The sequence below is a fragment of the Echinops telfairi genome, unplaced genomic scaffold, assembly GCF_000313985.2.
Source record: "Echinops telfairi isolate 266 unplaced genomic scaffold, ASM31398v2 ScPeMD7_9;HRSCAF=40, whole genome shotgun sequence".
Lineage (NCBI taxonomy): Eukaryota > Metazoa > Chordata > Mammalia > Afrosoricida > Tenrecidae > Echinops > Echinops telfairi.
The window spans coordinates 88,775,693-88,793,921 of NW_022103906.1; the positions used below are offsets into that span (position 1 = coordinate 88,775,693).

Here is an 18,229-nt window from a genome sequence, read left to right on the forward strand (position 1 = left end):
ATACAATAGTTGACCTTTTGTGATGAACTAACCTCACTTAGCATGATGATCTCCAGGACCATCAATATCACAAAGTGTTTCATCACTGGTTTTTAAGGAGTATACAGTATTCCCTTGTGTGTTGGTACCAGAGTTTCTTTGTCCATTCTTCTACCCCATTTCTCACAACTGGACTGATAGGTAACATCATGGTCAATGGAGAAAAGGCTGAAGTTGTCAAGGATTTTGTCTTGCTTCGTTCCACAATCAATGTTTATGGAAGCAGCAGTCAAGATATTAAAAGATGAGTTGCCTTAGGTAAATCTGCTGCACAAGACCTCCGTAGAATATTGAAAAGCAAGGATATTACTTTGAGGACTGAGGTATACCTCACCCTAGCCATGGCATTTTCAGTTGCCTCATATGCATGCGAAAGTTGAATGTTTAATAGAGAAGACCGAAGAAGAATCGGTGCAGTTTGATTGTGGCACTGGAGAAGATTATTGAAAGTACCATGGACTTCTCAAAGGACAAAGGGATCTGTCTTGGAAGAAGTAGGCCCAGCGTGCTCCTTAAAGGCAAGGATGGCAAGACTTCATCTTACATACTTTGGACATCAGGAGAGACCAGTCTCCGGAGGGAATCATGTGTGGTAAAGTAGAGGGGCAGTGAAGAAGGAGAAGACCCTCAAACGGATGTATTGACACTGTGGCTGCAACAATGGGCTCAAGCACAGGAATCATTGTGAGGATGGCACAGAACCATGCGGTGTTTCGTTCTGGTGTTCATATGGTCCCCACGGGTTGGCACCAAGTCAATGGTGCCTAATAACAATAACTTAAGGCCATCTCGGCTATTTCCTACTTCTTGCTCTGGTGAACTGTGCTGGGATGAACATGGGAGAGCCTGTGTCCATCGTGCTATGTCTCCCACTTCTTTTGGGGATATACCCAGCAGAGGGATTGTTCGATCGTATGAGATTTCCATTCCCAGTTGTTTTGGGTGGTGCCATAGTGCTTTCCACTCTGATTGTACATAGGGTTTTCTAGGATGGAATGTCTTGGGAAACAAATCCCTGGGCCTTTTTCCTGCAGCACTGTTTGGTGGATTCCAATTGGCAGCTTTTCAGATGAATGGGGAAATGCCATTTTGCCACTTTATCATTCTCTGCCTTGTGATCATCAGTGTTCATTGCTACCATCATTAAAAACAACCAAGTCCACTGCCATCACGCTGGTTCTGACTTCTAGCAGCCCTAAAAGACAGGGTAGAAATGCTCTTGACCTTTAAGGGAGCCGATTACCTGGTTTCTCCAATGGAGTAGTTGGTGAATTTTGAACTGCAAACCTTGGGGTCACCAGTGCATTACTGGTAACCATTTGGTGCCTTTCCTTACCATCCTACCAGAAACCAAACTCCCTGCCACTGAATCAATTCCTACTCAAGGTGAAGCTAAAGGACAAAATAGGACTGCTCCTTTAGGTTTTTGTGACTTAAAATCGGTATGGGAGCAGAAAAGCTCATCTTTCTCTTACAGAGAGAACACTAATCCAGGGCTCCTCATTACCATGATAAAACTCAAAACCAAATGCATTGGCATCAAGCGGATTTTGACTCCTAGGCCTCTCTTAATCCCCAAAGCCTAAAAACTGCACTTCCAAAGCTCCCCAGCTGAAGCGGACACAAGGGCAGGGCCATGGCTGCCTTTCTTTCCACAAGCGTTCTGCTCCAAAGCCAGTCATGCTGGCTCTACCAGGAAAGGACTGTGAGCAATTTCTACAGATACAACACGAGAAGCTCCAAGGAAAATAAGGACAATACAGATGTATCTCAAACCTTCAATAATTCAGGATTTCCCTCCAGAATCATTTTACTTCAAATTCCATTTTCCCCTCTGCCCCAATTTAACTACGAAGAGTTGGTTACAGCTATATATGAAATTGGCCATTTTATCCTGGGAGCAGGGGCAGGGGAGGGGAATGATAGGGGACTCATTTAACTTTACATAACTTCAGTGCAATTTGTACAAGGTCTCCAATTACCTTTATTTTTATCAAGGCTAAATTAAAATCATAGCGTTAAATAATAATGATAATTTCCTCCCTTTCACATGGCACTATGTAATCTGCAGAGTACATTCATAAGGTTTACCACAGCCTGGCAGTAACTCTGAATGAGAAAGGAGAGGCAATATCACCCTAATTTTCACATGAGGGAACTAAAATCTGAGGAGATAAGCAAGATTCAGTCTTGGAAACCCACAGGGCAGCTCGACTCTGTCCTATCAGATCACCAGGAGCCCAAAGCAACTCCATGGTTTGATTTTTGGAATACGATGTCGTCATATTTTTTTGAATGTTTTTAATTAGCAGGAAGTTAGAAATAGCATACAATATTGTATACTTGTTCTGAGAATACGAAGCTTTTACATTACAGATTTGGTTTTCTGTGAGGTGGAACCATACAGAAATATAGGCATGGCGAAGATTCAGAGCTATTCGTTGAGTCACCGCGGCACCCGTACAGACGGATTTCCCTCCAGAAATGAAGTCAAAGTCTTCTCAAGGAATCGGTGGCCAAAGAACCCCAAGATGTGTCTTCAGAGCAGAGAAGCAAAGCAGCAGGGAGAAGAGGAGACCTGGGAGGCAGAGCAGCAAGCAGGCTTCCTGGTCGACGGAGGCAGACGCTAAGGGACCAAGTGGCTGAGAGGCTGAAGACCAGAGAGCGTCTGAGCTGCTTGCCGAGGAGGGTTGTTGCTGTGAACCAGTGGCTTACAATGTATTGTTTTTTATTTTATTTTTTGTTTTCCTATTGGTTACTGATAATTTTATCCTGTGTTAACTTCTGCTTCTACAATTCCTATTTGATAGATAGGGCTTCGTGGCTAAATTTTGTACGATTTCATATTTTCTCTTTATCAAAAGAAAATTTTCTATCCAGCCTTTAACCTTGTCCATTATACTTATAAATTCCATTCATTGAATTAAAAAAAAGTTAGCTATAAACAAAACAAAACAAAACAAAAAACAACAATGTACTGATCCTGACTTGTGGTAACCTATCAACTTCCCTAATAAATCCCCCTAATTGTTAATGTTGTCTGTGAGTTCGGTGCGGCCATTGCCATTGGCTATCAAACCCAGCACAGAAGTAGAATGCCAAGGGAGGAACCGTTGGTGTCAGAACAGGGTGAAGAAAGGTGTAGGGCGGGGCAGGCCTGCCCTCTGCCTCCTGGCAACAGGGAAGCTAGAGGAGGTGAGAGATGGCCTCTCCTGCAGCTTCCAGCAAAATGTAGCAAAGGGAGCATCGATCTTTTCAACAGGCCTTCGAGTTTCCCTTACGTTTGCATTTGTTAAAAAGCTACTTGCAGTCAAAGGTTACGGTTTTGAAAAATGTATTTGGTTATACCCAGTTGCTTGTGAAGCTGATATTGAGGCTTGATAACCTCATGTTGGGGTCGAACTCTGCTCCATAAGATTTTGAGTGGCCTTTTATATCTATCTATAAGGTGCCTCAGACTGGACTTGAATTGCCATCTTTCAGTTAGTTGCTGAGCGCATTAACTGTGTACCACTGAGAGACTCCTTTTTAGCACGTGAGCATATGTGTGCATTTGCACGCTTCAACAGTTCATGGGAAAAACTCCCTTATCTTTCAATTCCATTTTTCCGTGAACTTTTTGAAGCCCCCATAAATATTTACCAGGGTAAATTAAAAAGTATATTAGGTTTCCAGTTCATTTATGTATGAGTTGATGTCAAACAAAAGATGTTTACACATGTTTTTGTGATCACTGGATGGCTGCAGGCAAGTACACTTTGGGCTGCCACCACATGGTTAGCAGTTCGAAACCACCAGCAGCTAGCTCCTACTCCTGTAAACCCACAGCGGGGTTGGGAAGAGTCAGCACTGGCTGCATGGCAGTCCGTTTGGTTTTCGTTTAGTCTCACCTGGGTGCCTTCAGAAGAGCAGCTTCTCCCGTGGATGTTCCAGGCCAATTAAATTCAAGGCAGAGAGGTCAGCCCAGGTCTCTGTGATTGCTGTTGTTGGGTAGTGTTTGTTAGTTTGCTTTTTAATTCCAAAGGGTTGATATTGATAGATTTTCTCCAAAGATACAGGAAACCCATGGGGGCTTATTACATAAGCTGAATGAGCAAACAAAAAACTGCGTTGGTGAGGGAAAAGAGCCAGGAAGTTGTGCTGCCGCTTTTGTCTTTTTGTCCCTCTCCCAATGCTCGTTCATCACAGGTAACAAGGGCTGTCCTATGAGAATATTGTTAGCAAGCCTCCGCACATTTACCCTACAGCCCCTTCAGATTTTCTTGTTCCCCACACTTGGAGAAAATTTACAAGGAACACAATTTGCAGCCTTCAAGATGCCCAAACGGCCGCCTTGAGAGCGTGTAAAGCAAAGAGCAGGGAAGGCTTAAAGCAATAAACACATTGCCTTCAGAAGAGGCCAGGCCTCGATGGAGGATATGGTGAGAAACCATAGCTTCACGTTTTGCCCTTTTTGTTTAATAAAGGTTTTTATGATTTTACACCTATACTTTTTGACTTGCCCTCCTATTATCTTCTATGTTCCGTTCAAGACTCCTGTTCATTATTATTTTAAGTGGAAACTGAGGCTGAGAGGTTAAACTTACTCGAAGTCGCAGGTCTAGCTAAGTCTGTCTGGTTTGACACAGCTGGTTTGCATTTCTTCTCATGATTTCCTTTGAGCCACCTGAAATCCAGGTGAAGGTTGAGTGTTCTTACAGACTGAAAGTGAACAGAGGCACGCTGATGGCTTTCTGTCGCATCCCAAGGGAGGGATACCTTTCTCATCATTTCAAAGAAACCAGAATAATTTTGTACGCAGAATTTTACATTTCTTTCAAGATTTCCTTTGATTTCTCATGGTGTTTCCCACTTGAGCACAGAAAATGAAAGAGATAGGTTATTCTTACCACAAATAGTAAGCAATCTCACATATAAATTTCAGAAACACTGCAATTTCCCAAATCAATATTAAATGCCAAAGGCCTCCACCCAATTGAAATTGTTCACTGAAAACCACACCTGGACAGCACGGCTTGATACATTAAAAATAACACAGTACTCTAATAAATATTTCAATTTTAGTGATAATTCTCTAAGGACTTACTCCAATAAGGCATTTGTTTCTACATTCAAGGTCGGGTTTCAAGACACCAGAAGTAAATTCATTAATTACACATTAACAAAACAAATGTAAAATACAAACTCCAGAGACTTCTAAAGTGCCAGGATCTACTATTTTAAGGTATGTTAAGCTGTAAGAAACATTTGAAAACCATAGAACACTCGGGTCCATTTACTTGCATTAGAGAAAATTCATCCAGGTTTCAAAGTTCATTTAACATGTTAATGATTTGCAAAAAAAGAAAAAAATCTATTTATGTACAGCACCTACAAAGTTTGTAGATTCGCAGAGCCTGGGAAATTATAAGATCCAAAGAAAGGGAAAAAAATTAATGACATATTTCCATCTTTCTGAAAAGTCCCCATATGAGGAAGAATTATAAAGAAAAATAAAAATTGAAAAATTAAGACTTTAAAGAAAAACAAACCCTATATGAGCAAGAATTTAAAGACAAATAAATGCAGATCATTTGAAAATATTTTTCCTTTTATCATATACGCTTTAAACATTTTTTTTTAATAAAAAGTTCAGCCGTGAGTTTTTGAAATACAGTCTACTTGAAGGCCCCTTGTGAATGGCTCCAAGCTGTAATTGGTTGTAATTTAGAACATAGGAAATAGATGGATCATCAATGGGTGGACCTGCCGTGCATTATCATTTTGAAAAATAAGTCATTGGTAACAGCATAATAGTTCATATATGTGGTGAGTCCAGCGAAGCCAGGCCCTGGTGAAATCCAGAGAAAATTTAAGAAGCATGACAAATTATCCGCTTTTCATGCTTTAAGTTAGCTGAGAAGGGTAGAGAACATCTTTTTAGTGCATTCACGGGCACCTTCTTATAATGTCACCTCTCTCTGAGGTCTCTTCAGTAATTTGTGACTGCATTTCAGTTTCATTCATTAGGTGCATTTGAAAGAAGCTCCGAGATCTTTCCATTTGGAAAAGTCTCAATGAATCAAGCTGGGAGCAACTCAAACTCCTTTGATTCACTGAAGAAAGCATATGTGATCTTTAGAAACAAACTGGACATTAGAAATACAGCATCGTGGTCCCTTCTCTGTGTAAACAGGTGAAAACAGCTCAGAAGGTTATATCATTAAATAAGTGGAACACCACAGTCTAGTTTTATAAAATTTCTTAGGCTTACTACTGTCAATTCATGTAAATAAATAAAAATATATGTATATAAGTAGAATTAAAAAGCACTCAGAATTATTAATATAGTGTGCTTATAGGTACACTAGAAATTAAATTACAAGGGCCATAGTTTTTGTAGAAAGGATTCCATTTCCTGTTATAATGAACAAGGCACCGTCAGCAGTTTCTTTTGGAATAGCTCTTCAGTTGATGTAGTATAGAGTACCGACTATGAGAGTCACTGCACTCGTAATGTGGAAACATTAAAATGGCTGCTAACATTGCAATCTCACGATAATTTTATGTCTTTAATACTGAGACATGCCTTTAAGATAAAAATTTTTCTTTTATATACTGTACTGATACCGGATTGGGTCGTGTATATGTGTCGCATCTGGCACACACATTCTATTAACTATATGAATTAACCAATGGGATAGGCTGGTTATTCATTAATGCATCACTGTGCCACGTGACACTTTAAGAATATTAATGTGTATATATACTATATATGTCACTGTCAATTTTAACCTTAGATCAACTGAATGTGATCCTTTCTATTAAAAGAACTTCCCTGAGCAGTGACTAATTTTAGGAGAATAGAAATCACTCAATAAGACATAGAGCAATATGAAAACACATTGCTCTCACCCATTAGGAAACCACACATTTGACGTTGATATTGTGTGGTCATTCTATGAAAATGCAGGCAGTTCCTGAGTGACGCTTTGAATCTATCCTGAGAGGTAACCTCTAGCTTGTCCAGAAAAACATAGCTAATCACACAATTCTATAACAGAATGTGATTCATAGTATCCTAATCCATGAAGGGCACGTAGCAACCATGAGTCTCTGGATAACTGCCGAAATGACTGGTGTCCAGAAGGGCTGTTTTCATAATCCATTTGCAAGACCAGGTGATGCCTGAGCTGAGATCAATAAGTAGGAATACAGAGTATTCAAGATAAAGTTTATTCCAATTCAGTAAAGTTTACCATAGAGGTGGAATTAAATTAAATTGCTAATTGGTGAGTGCTTTGAAATTCACTGCTCCTATTTCAACTTGCTTAACAACTTCCTGGAGGGTTCAGCTGCCTACTGCTGGCCTGACCTCTCATGCTTTAAACCTCTCCTCCTCAGACAGCTAACACAGGTAAGAATCCAAGTTAGTTCCCTAAGGGGAAATTTGATATGGTTTTGGTTTTCTTTCTGAGTGCCTGAGATATTATATCTGGAGAAGAAACCAGAGTGCAGAGATTATCTTTAAAAGGCCTAGAAATGTATTTCATACGTTCTTAGGAGGAAGGTAGAAAAGTAGGAAGGTAAGAAGGAATGAAGGAGAGAGACTGAAGGAGAGAAGACAGGCCAATAGGTAGGCCAGTATGCCTGTTTTACTGCCTCTGTGCAGTAAACCCAGTCCAACAAAAAGCTATGTGTGTGCTTTAAAAGCTCTAAAGGTTCCTAAAACCTGCACTATTTTCTTCTTCAGGTTAAACCAGTCAAGCATTCTTCTTCTGCTTTCCCTGCCCCCCACACCCCTTCCCCTTCTCTGCAGGTGACTTTGAGGGAATTCCATGAAAGCTGGAGACAGGTAGATCTGATTAGGATTCTACCTTCTAGGGAGAGCTGGCAGGGCCTGTACTGTTTACACTGCAGCAAGCTCATTCCACCAGGTCCAAATCCCTGTAGCTGCAGCAGTTTGGGAAGAGTGGCGATGGCACTTGCAGTATCTCTGAAGGCTGGATTCACTGCTGGATTCTGGTGAACCTCTGTTCTGGTGCACCCAGAGGCACTAGAGAAAAAAGCCTGGCCTGACCCGTCCTCAAACAGGAGCTGCAGAATCCAGCTGATGGAGAATTCCAAATCAGTGGAGGTGCAGAGGAGACCAGGGAGGCCACAGTAAACAACAACTGGGGTGGGAGTTTTAGAGGTGAGGAGCAAAAGAGAGATGGACAGAGACTTTCAAAGGCAAGAGAATGCAGAGCATCGAAGCTTGGTGATCTGAAAAGGACCACTGGAGACCCTCTCGAAGCAGCACTTGGTTATATGGACACTGCAGCAATGTCACTGAGGATGCAGGAAAGGGCAGAAGGAAGGGAGGATTTTCTTTGCACATGACGTTTCCATGTCTTGTTCCATAGTCTAGAAGCCAACTGACTTTTCTCTAGCTTGATAGCGCTGGACCTCAGTTTCCTCCTCTGCAAAACTAGGGGATTGCCTGAGATGCCTTCTAATTTGACCCACTAGTACTATCAGCCTATGAGTCAGGGAATCCAAGACCAAATATCAATGAAATGTAATACCAGACACCACCCCCTCTTTCCCACCACTCATTAACAGTGCGGCGCAACACCTGTGCTAATCATTGAACCAGTGCAACTCCAAACGGATGACAAGGAATATGGCTCAACTGTGACAAATGATTGGCGTGTCCACCTGGAGGAAGGAAGGAAGGAACTGAGAAGGCAGTGTGATTTATATTCTGGATTTCCACGGAGAGACTTTTTTCAAAATTTCAATTCAAATCTCATCCATCTAAATAAATGATAAGTTCCTGTGAGAGGTTCCCATGAACAGTTGGACTTATAAAGGGGTAAAAACCTTGTGATTATTTGCCCTCTTTGATGATGTGTTTATTTCATTTCGCCTCCCCCCCCCCCCAGATTGGACCTGCTTTCCCCTGGAAATCCAGCAGCTATGGTCATACACTCTCCACGCGTTTCTCTCATCTGCCTGCATCATTCCAGTCTACCAAGCTGTTTCAGAGCAGCATTTTCTGGGGTTATTAAACACTCGAAGCTTAATGAGCATGCACTAATGAGGAGGGTGTGCAGTGATGCAGGATGCCTCCCTGCAGCGGGCACACACACCCGTAGTTCATAAGGTGGTGGAGGTAAAATGCATTTCCACAAGAGTTTCCTTTTGGATGTGTTTCTATGAGAAACGCCCTTCATCAAAATTAATAAGCACCAACGAAACACCTGATATGTTTCCCTCAAGTGGGAAGTGACACAGATCGCAGGCAGCTTTTGTTTCCCACACCCAACTGCATTGCCATCTCTTCGCAGTCTCCAAAATATGGACAGGAGGGCAACTCTGGAAAAAAATGGATTCCCACACGCTCATAGGCACAGCTCCGCGCAGGGCTGAGCACGCTCCTGCAGTATCCCCAAGCCCCTCACCCCGTCCCCGTCCCCCCCCCCTTCACCAGCACCCCTAGAGGGTACTCAGCAATTTCATTTCCGCGGGGATGTGACCTTGCAGACACCCCTTTTCCAGCCGGGAGGCAAGGAACAACCCATTTTAAGTGAAAACACAAAACGACCTTTTCTCCTCTAAAGAAACACTACACCACTTAACGTCTGGCTTCGCGTTGTTTCTCAATCACGCATTCCAGAATGACAATGTGGAATGCAAAAGCAGGTAACTAGTTTGGGCCCCAGGCTCCCCATTCAGCCACTCAGGAGTCTCTCTTTCAACCGCTGCTGACTGTGTGGCGAGAACCAACGTCTTTCCTCATCTGGCCAAAGACCAACAAGACGAAAACTGAAAAGCGAAAGACTGGAGAATCTTTTTTTTTTAAGACGAAGAGGGAATGGTGGTCCTGTGACGCCTACCTAGCTCCGTGGGTTGTAAACACTTCACATCCCTCTTTGCTATCAGCCCTGATGGTCCTCTCATCATGCCCAATTCAATGTTACTTAGCCGCCCCCTCTGCTCCTCTTCCACGGTGAGAAAAATGGTGCACCCACCGCAGGGACGGTCGGTTGCTACTGGATTACATCCGCTCCATAGTTTTCTCCGCAACGAGAAAACTTCACAACCGTCCAATTAGCTACTTCCATCTGTGGAAGGAAACCTGTCTATTTATAGATAGAAACGAAGAAAGCATCGCAGTCTCAGCTATCTCCTAGGCATCCAAGACAGCCCCCCAAACCGCATATAAACACACCCCTTCTGCCACCTCCACTATTCCAAAAGGTCCCTCACGACTAATAGCACATCTCGACGGCCGGAATTAACCGAAACAATTGGCACTGTGCATTTAGATGCATCTAAGCGAAGCAGGTGGCACTAGCCAAAGCATCACCCTGACAATTGTTTGCGCTACACATGCAAAAAGGCAACGAAGATTGTATTTTTCACTTACAGTTAGAGCGCTGCGCACGGTCACTTTAAAGCAAAGGATAAAACTCAAGATCTGTTTTTCCTCTTAAATATATATATGTATATATATATTTAATTCGAATAAACGGTTAAGCCGTCTCTGGGTGGCTCGTTTGCGCTCTTTTTCTCCAGAGCTCTGGGTGGCTAAAATCCCTCTCGAATGCCGCCGTGTCTGTCCCGCCGCTGCCGCCGCACGCTCCGGTAAATCTCTGCAGCACTTTGGGAATCCCATAGAAAACCTCAGGTCCTTGGAGCTGGGTGCGCAGGCGCGCGAGCCTCCGCCTCTCCCGGCACCCCCTCCCTTTTCCCTCCGCCCTCTTCTAGCTCCGCAGCGGTTTCTTGGGGAGCTCCGGAGTCAGAGACCGGGAGCTGCTAGGCGCATGCTCAGTTGGAGGGGCTCGGAGTTACCGCGGATGGAATCCGCATCTCCGCATTTTAACAAAAGCTCTAAAGGAAAGTATGGTAGGTGGGAAAAGGGAGCGCTGCAGAAGATGAAACCGCACCTGGACAAACCAGGGGGCGGGCCGGCCGGGCTAGCCCCGCCCAGCCTGCGGGCTCTTTTCCAGGTAGCAGAAGGCCCAGGCCACAGGCAGAAAGTGGACCTTGCTTTTCCCGCCAGTCTCCTCCCTAGCCAACATCCAGACCAAATCCATTGCCAAGCTGTAAGGCAAAAGAAAGGAGCCGTGTTTGCGCAATGGTTCTGCGTTCGGCTGCTAACTGAAAGGTCCCTACGTGGAAGAAAAATGTGGCACTCTGCTCCCTTAATGATTACTAGCGTTGTAGAGATACTTTATAGGGCAGTTGCAGTCTGTCCCATAGAATTACAGTCAGAGTCGCTTTCGACTGGATAGCAAATGGCTTTGTGTTTTGTTTTGTTTTCAAGTGAAGGAGAACTACAGAAATCTCTTTCTGAGAAGGAAAACTTCCCAGCAAGCTGTGAGCACGTTCCCCTGACTCACAGAAGGAAGAGTTATGGCGCGTTTTTTTTTCTGCCGTGGCCATTTCACCAGCGGGTTTAATGTTGAGAGTACTGACAACCGTGTCCTTAAAGCATGGTCCAGCATGGTCCTGGGCCAGAGGAGACTTTAAAGAAGTGTGTGTTGAAGAAAGCTGGGCCCCAAGTCGGCTGCTTAATCCGTGCGAACTTGAATAACAGCCCATAATCACCTTCTGTATGTATTTAAGCAATACATATTTACTGAATTATGCTGGTGATGTGTTTTAGGTTATGAGGTGAGCCAGCCTCCAAATCCAGAGTTGTTGATACTGTGATGCCAGTTTTTAAAAGTCCTCTTTCTGTCCTTGGCTGATGCGACCGATTGCCAACCCCCTCCCTCCCCCGCCGCTCTACACTGGTCTGCCAAAGCCTAGAAGACTTGGCAAGCAGTAGTGCCCAGTAAATGTTTGGTTGATTCTCTACCAGGAAAAAAAAAAAAGGATCCCCAGATGTTTCCAACCTGATCACATCCTCCCAGTGGGTGGTACGTACATTCATTCAACAATGATTCATTGAACACCTACGGAGTATCAGGTACTGTTCTAGGCATTGAGAAATTCAGGGAGAGGGGTGGGGGTGGGGGAAGAACTCTGGGGTTAACAATCAGGAAGGGATTTTATTTTGGGGGGAAGAGAAATCTTAGGATGCCATTAAGAATGATGTGTTGGGGAGGGGTAGAGAGGGGGGAAATGAGCTGATACCAAGGGCTCAAGTAGAAACCAAATGTTTTGAGAATGATGATGGCAACAAATGTACAAATGTGCTTGATACAATGGATGAACGTATGGATTGTGGTAAGAGTTGTACGAACCCCCAATAAAATGATTTAAAAAACAAAACAAAAAAAGAATGATGTGCTCCTTTAAGTGTAGTAGTGCTTTACCATTTGCAAATCCCCTCTACACAGACATACCTTAGCACATTCAGGAAACCTGCAGTTAACCTTTGTGTGCTGGGGGTGGGGAACCCGGCTCTAGAGTGTCCAACCTTCAAGGACAGGAGGCAGCCGGCTCCTGAATCCAAGTTGGGGAGTCCAGTTTTAGGCTACCTAATGGGAGAGCAGGAGAAACTCCGATAGATTAGTTTGGCAATCAAAGACTTGCTCTCTCGAGGCTGAGAGCCTCCGGTAGTGAAGCCTAAGCCACAGCCTCTTTCTCAACGCCAACCTGCTTGTCCCAGAGCCCAGTCCAGGCTTCTCTGGGTCAAACTCTTTGAGAAGGCTACGAAGTAAAGGCAAGCGCTCCAAAGACGCCAGGGACTCAGCTCGCGGTTGTCCACTCCCGCCGGGCTCCACCGCCGCGTGTTGGTGACCGCGGAAACCCGGAGCGAGGAGCCGCGCGGAGCAGAGCGCGCGGCCTGGGCGCTGCGGCAGCCGAGCGCGTTCCTGGGCGGCGCGGCTGCGGTCCAGCGCCGGCTCCGCGCGCCCGGACTGCAGACCGCACTGCGTAGCCGGCTGCTCGCGAGCTGGGTGATGTGTCCGGTCTCCTGGGACAGGGTGGGAACAGAAGTCAGTTCCGCACCTGTCTCTTTAGTCCGCTATGAAGACAACCTCCCAAGCTTTAATTTTTCATCTTTGTCGATTTTTCTGCCCCTCGAAAACCAGTTTTTTACCCGAGTTCTTTCTTTCCAGCGATCAGCCTTCGCGCCGCAATCTGCATCAACTGTGGGGGGTCACTGTGCCATTTCTGACTCACAGAAACATACCCGTTTGTCACCTTCCGGGCAGCTGCAAACTTGTGCGAAGGGCTGGGGGAAAGCCCACTGATCTTTTAAACCCTGATCTTTGCCTAATCGTGCTGGAAGGTTGATTTTACTTTTTTTTTAAAGTTTCATTTGCAATGCAGTGTTGAAATCCTCAATGTGAGAATTTAAGTTTGAATCACCAGCTCTTAGGTAGTTTTGTCTTTTTAAACTCTAATTTTGTTTTCTTAGCCCGCTCCCTGGTGCTCTTTAGTTCAATTTTACAGGCAGCATGAAGTCAGCAGGGATGCAAATTCTAAAAGACCCTTAAAGAATGTTGTCACTTAAGCTGGCAGAAAAATCGTGCCTCTCCTTAGTCTAGCAGAAAGAATTTAAAAGCGGGATGTGAGAGACAGTAAAAAAGGGAGAAAATCGTGTTTCTTCCTTCCTTCAGACATTTGCAAATATCACCGCAAATAAGAGAAGTTCCCAAGCGCCCAGAGGGACTACACGCTGGACTTCCTTCAGCCCCTGCAATAATACCTGAACACTTGATGCATCCCCAACACCTAGGAGTCAGCTTTCTTGCTATGGAGTGGGGGAGGGAAGAAAGGAGAGAGGAGGTGGGAAGAGTTCTCACTTGCCCAGAAACTGGAGAGGCATCTTTACGTCCTCATTTGAAAATAACAATTTTTTAATTACAATTTTTAATGAAAATTACATTCTTTTCTCATCCTTCTAGTCTTACTTCCATTTCACTCCTCAAATTCAAATACACAAATAAACAAGGAAATAAACAAGCCAGAATAACTTTTAAGGTGGACACCACTCCATATAATATTCCCATTAGGTTTAATTTGGGTCAAGGCAAGTGGAAAACTGAGAATGACGGTGAAAGTGTGAAATGCAGTAGTGTAACACTTCTAAGTTTGTCGCCCTGCGAGTTAATTGTACTATTGTTTGTTAAAGGGGCATGTAAATAAACCCGTAGAACAAAGAAGAGTAGAATTTAAGACACGGGGCACTTAGGAAATGGGAAGAAAAAATTAGTGTTTGAAAGTTCTCATTAGAAAATGAAAATAGACAAGAAATGGAATATGGGTTGATAATCAAAATTATAGAAAATAATGAAAGTGGTTTTCTTGGAAGGATAAAAGGTCTGTATCCCTCAAAACCATGATTATTAATTCTTATGCAAGAAATTCATCATTTAAGATCATTCCATTTATCCTAACCTTTAGCCTGAGCACCCAGTATGTAGAAGGCTATGGATTACAGTGAAAGTCCCCAAATTCATTTGCAGAGTCCCCATAAGGATTAAGCCTCCATCGAATTCCCTCAGGCCACTGACTGACCGGGGTTGTGAATATTCTTGCCCTTGTAGTACATTGCTGAAAGCATAGTTAGGTTAAAATGCAAGACCTTATCATTTGATTTCTGTTTTTGACTCATTTTTAGTTTGTTCTATCCCCGATGGTCACTACTGGTCTGTCAGTTTGTCATACTGTGTTGGCTTGTTTGTTAATGTGATGCTGAAAGCTATGTCACTGTTATTTCAAATGTCTACAGGGCCAACCAAAGTGAATCGGTTTCAGCAGGGTTTACAGACTATGAATAGACTACGAAGAAGGAATCAGCTACCCACTTTAGAGGAAGCAGCCTCTGAAAACCTTATGCGTGGCTTTGAAACAGTGTCAGATACTGAAGGCTTTTAATGCTGTTTCTGATAGTATTCTATCTACCCACCTTCAAGGAAACCCAATCAATGCAACTATTATTAAAATTTATGTACCAACCACAAAAGCTAGTCATGAAGAAATTGAAGAATTATACTGATGTCTTCAATCTGAAATTGATCAAGATGCATTGATAATTATTGACAATTGGAAACAAAGAGGAAGAAAAAGTAGGGTCTGGTGATAGACTTTGGGAAGAGAAGATGAAGAAGAATTATATCAAGAAGGCCAGGGGCTGAGTGATCAACAGGCCATCAATTGCTTTTATGTTAGTTCAGGTTAAAGCTGAAGAAAATTAGAACAAGTCAATGAGAGTCAAAATATGACCTTGGGTCTATCCCACCTGAATTTTAAGAACATATCAAGAACAAATGTGATGCATTGGACACTAATGACGGAATACCTGATGAGCTGTGGGAGAACATCAAGAACAGCACTCATGAAGAAAGCAAAATGTCATTAAAAAGACAGGAAAGAAAGAAAAGCTCAAAGTGGATGTCAGAAGAGATGCTGAGACTTGCTCTTAATTGTAAAGTAGATAAAGTAAATGGAAAAAATGAAGACATTAAAGAGCTGAATAGAAAATTTCAAAGGGTAGCTGAAGAAGAAAAGGTAAAATATGTTCATGAAATGTGCAATGACATAGAGTCAGAAATCCAAAAAGGAAGAATATGTTCACTCTATCTTAAACTGAAAGAACTAAAAAAAAAAAAAAATCAAGCTTCAATTTTTAATACTGAAAGATTCTCAGAGCAAATGGAATGATGCAGGAAGCATCAAAGAAAATGGGCAGAATACACACAGTCATTGTACCACAAAGAACTAGTTGATATTCCTCCATTCTAGGATGTAGCAAATGAGCAAGAATGAATGGTGCTGAAGGAAGAAGTTCAAACTGCCCTGAATGAACTAGTCAAAACAAGACTCCAGCAATTGATGGACTACCAATTGAAATGTTCCAACAAGCTGATAAAGCACTGGAAGACCTTATTCATCTATGTCAGAAAATTTGGAAGACAGCTACTTGGCCAATAAATGGGAAGAGATCCATGTTTGTGCCTATTCCAACAGAATGCTCAACCTACAGAGCAGTATCACTGCAGCTATCGCATGCAAGTAAAAGTTTGCTGAAGCTACAGCAGTAATACAATGAAGCAGCATATTAACAGGGAGCTGCCAGAGGTTCAGCCCCCATTTATTACCCTCAAGTGTTGGTTCAGACAGAAAAAGAACCCAGAACAGGGACCACACCTTGTAATGGTTTATCAGATTGATGACTTTCCCTTCCATCTATAATTTATGAAGTGCTTTTATTGTTGTTTTTTAATCAGCAAAGGGTGTTTGATTTTTAAAATACGTTAACTGGCATATACTTCAAATGTCAGCAAAGCAGAAGAAAGCCCTCAAGGAGGTGGATCGACACCATGGCTGCAACAATGGGCTCGGACAGAGGGACCATGGTGACGATGACTCAGGACTGGGAAGGGTTTCCTTCTGTTGTGCAGAGGTTGCTAGGGGTCAAAACGGACTTGATGGCACCTAACAATAACAACAATTCACACATCATACAATTTATCAGTTTGATCATAGCAAGAAGCGTTGTACCATCATCATCACAATCGATTTCAGAACATTTTCTTTTTTCTCATACTCATTGTTAGCTCTCCATTTTCCCCAACACACCCCACCCCATCATGCCCCTGGGTAATTATTAATCCAGTAACTGTCTCTATAGATTTACCTAATCTGAATTTCATATCCAGAAAATTATACAAGACACAAGGAAACAGCAACAACGAAACAGAATAGAGAAAACACCTCTATCAAAAGGAAGCAGATAATATTAAAAGCTGAAACAACTTTAAAATGAGTCAAAAGATATGGTATTTACCTTTTAACATATGCCATAACCAACTTTACAATACTCTGTCATATAGCAGGGCTATTCACTTCCCTGGACGACGGTCAGAGATGATTCACTATGCGGAAATTTTGCAGTGGATTTTGGGTTTCCATTGTCATCCATAACCTTCTGTAAGAGTGTGTTCGGAACTTACCTCTGATATCATTTCATCCTTCGGATTTGGATTTTATTAATTCCACTCCCTGGATCACACAGGCTGGTATGCTTCTTCCATGTGCACTTAGTCGATGCTTACTTACATAGCTGCTTGTCTGAAGACAAGCCTTTAAGACCCCAGATACTATTCTCTTTAGGAGCTGTGAGTCACCTTGTTTCTTCCCCACACTTTAGTATAGCACTCCGTATCTTCAGTGATCTTTCCCAGGGTGAGCACCAAGCAGAGCCATGCCATCAGATAAACGAACTGTTCTTAGATTGAGGCTAGAGTTTATTACAAAAGCAGAATCCATGAATATATCTATGATATATATATATATATGTCTCTGGTTCACTTTGGATATATTATTATTATTTTATTATAGAGAACATTATAAATCATCCTCCTGGGGCAAAAAAATCATCCTATTGTAGTATCATTAATTTAGCCAATGATATAGAATTTAAAACACCACTGAGAAAAGGAAATCTCACATATATAGGCTGGCTTTTTAGCCCACGACACATGAATTATTGCCTTGTACAGATTAAAAGCTTGTGACTGGACACTATTTACACAAGCAATGAGGGTTGGGGATAAGGGAAAAACTTCAAATGACACTCATTTGCAATTGCAGAACCAGACCTCCTGGACTAATACATGTCATAAAAAGCAAAGAGAGTGTTAAAATATTAGCTATATGATATTCCTGAGCCATCACCTAATGGGTACCTTCAAAGTAATAGATCTGACCCAAGTTCAAAGACCACCAAGTCCATAATCTTGGGATAGCAGTCATCTGCTGCTTCTCACACTAGGCTTTTTCAGTCTTAAGTCTAAGAGTATATGTCAGTTCCACAAACCTGCTACAGGTGAGTTTAAGGTAAAGCCCAGTTGTCTTAGTGCACTTTCTACATCATATCCTTCTACTGTGGCCTATGAAAGTTGTTGAATGCTTGGGATAGACAGGGTCCAAAGACCCGGTTGTCTATAGCACACTGCCAGGATCACCAAGGTCTGGATGGAAAATAGGTAAAAAGTGACCAAATAGAAACATAGTGTTGTGTGTCTTCTCTCATTGGGCTTTATATAAATATTCTTAAGCGTTAAGCATTCCCCCTACCCCACCTCCCCCTTCCCCAAATAGCATGTTGTTCCACCTGGTTTACTCACAAACAGAAGTGAAATCAACTTCTTGCACAGACATTTATACCTGCCTTTACCCCCAACCTCCAACCTATCACCCCTGAAACCCTATCTTGATGTAAATTTGCTATAAGTGTCCCTTATCACTCTTTTAGGAGCGT

The 18,229-nt window shown here is 42.7% G+C and overlaps 1 protein-coding gene across 1 annotated transcript in view; it reads right to left on the bottom strand.

The window, feature by feature from the left end:
* Window positions 1–10,693, bottom strand: part of VSNL1 (visinin like 1) — a 122,370-nt gene extending 111,677 nt beyond the window's left edge. Inside the window, exon 1 of the mRNA XM_004696048.2 lies at window positions 10,433–10,693. The gene's annotated coding sequence lies outside the window, so the exon portion shown is untranslated. The remainder of the gene's footprint in view (window positions 1–10,432) is intronic.
* Between the last annotated feature and the right edge of the window lie 7,536 nt (window positions 10,694–18,229).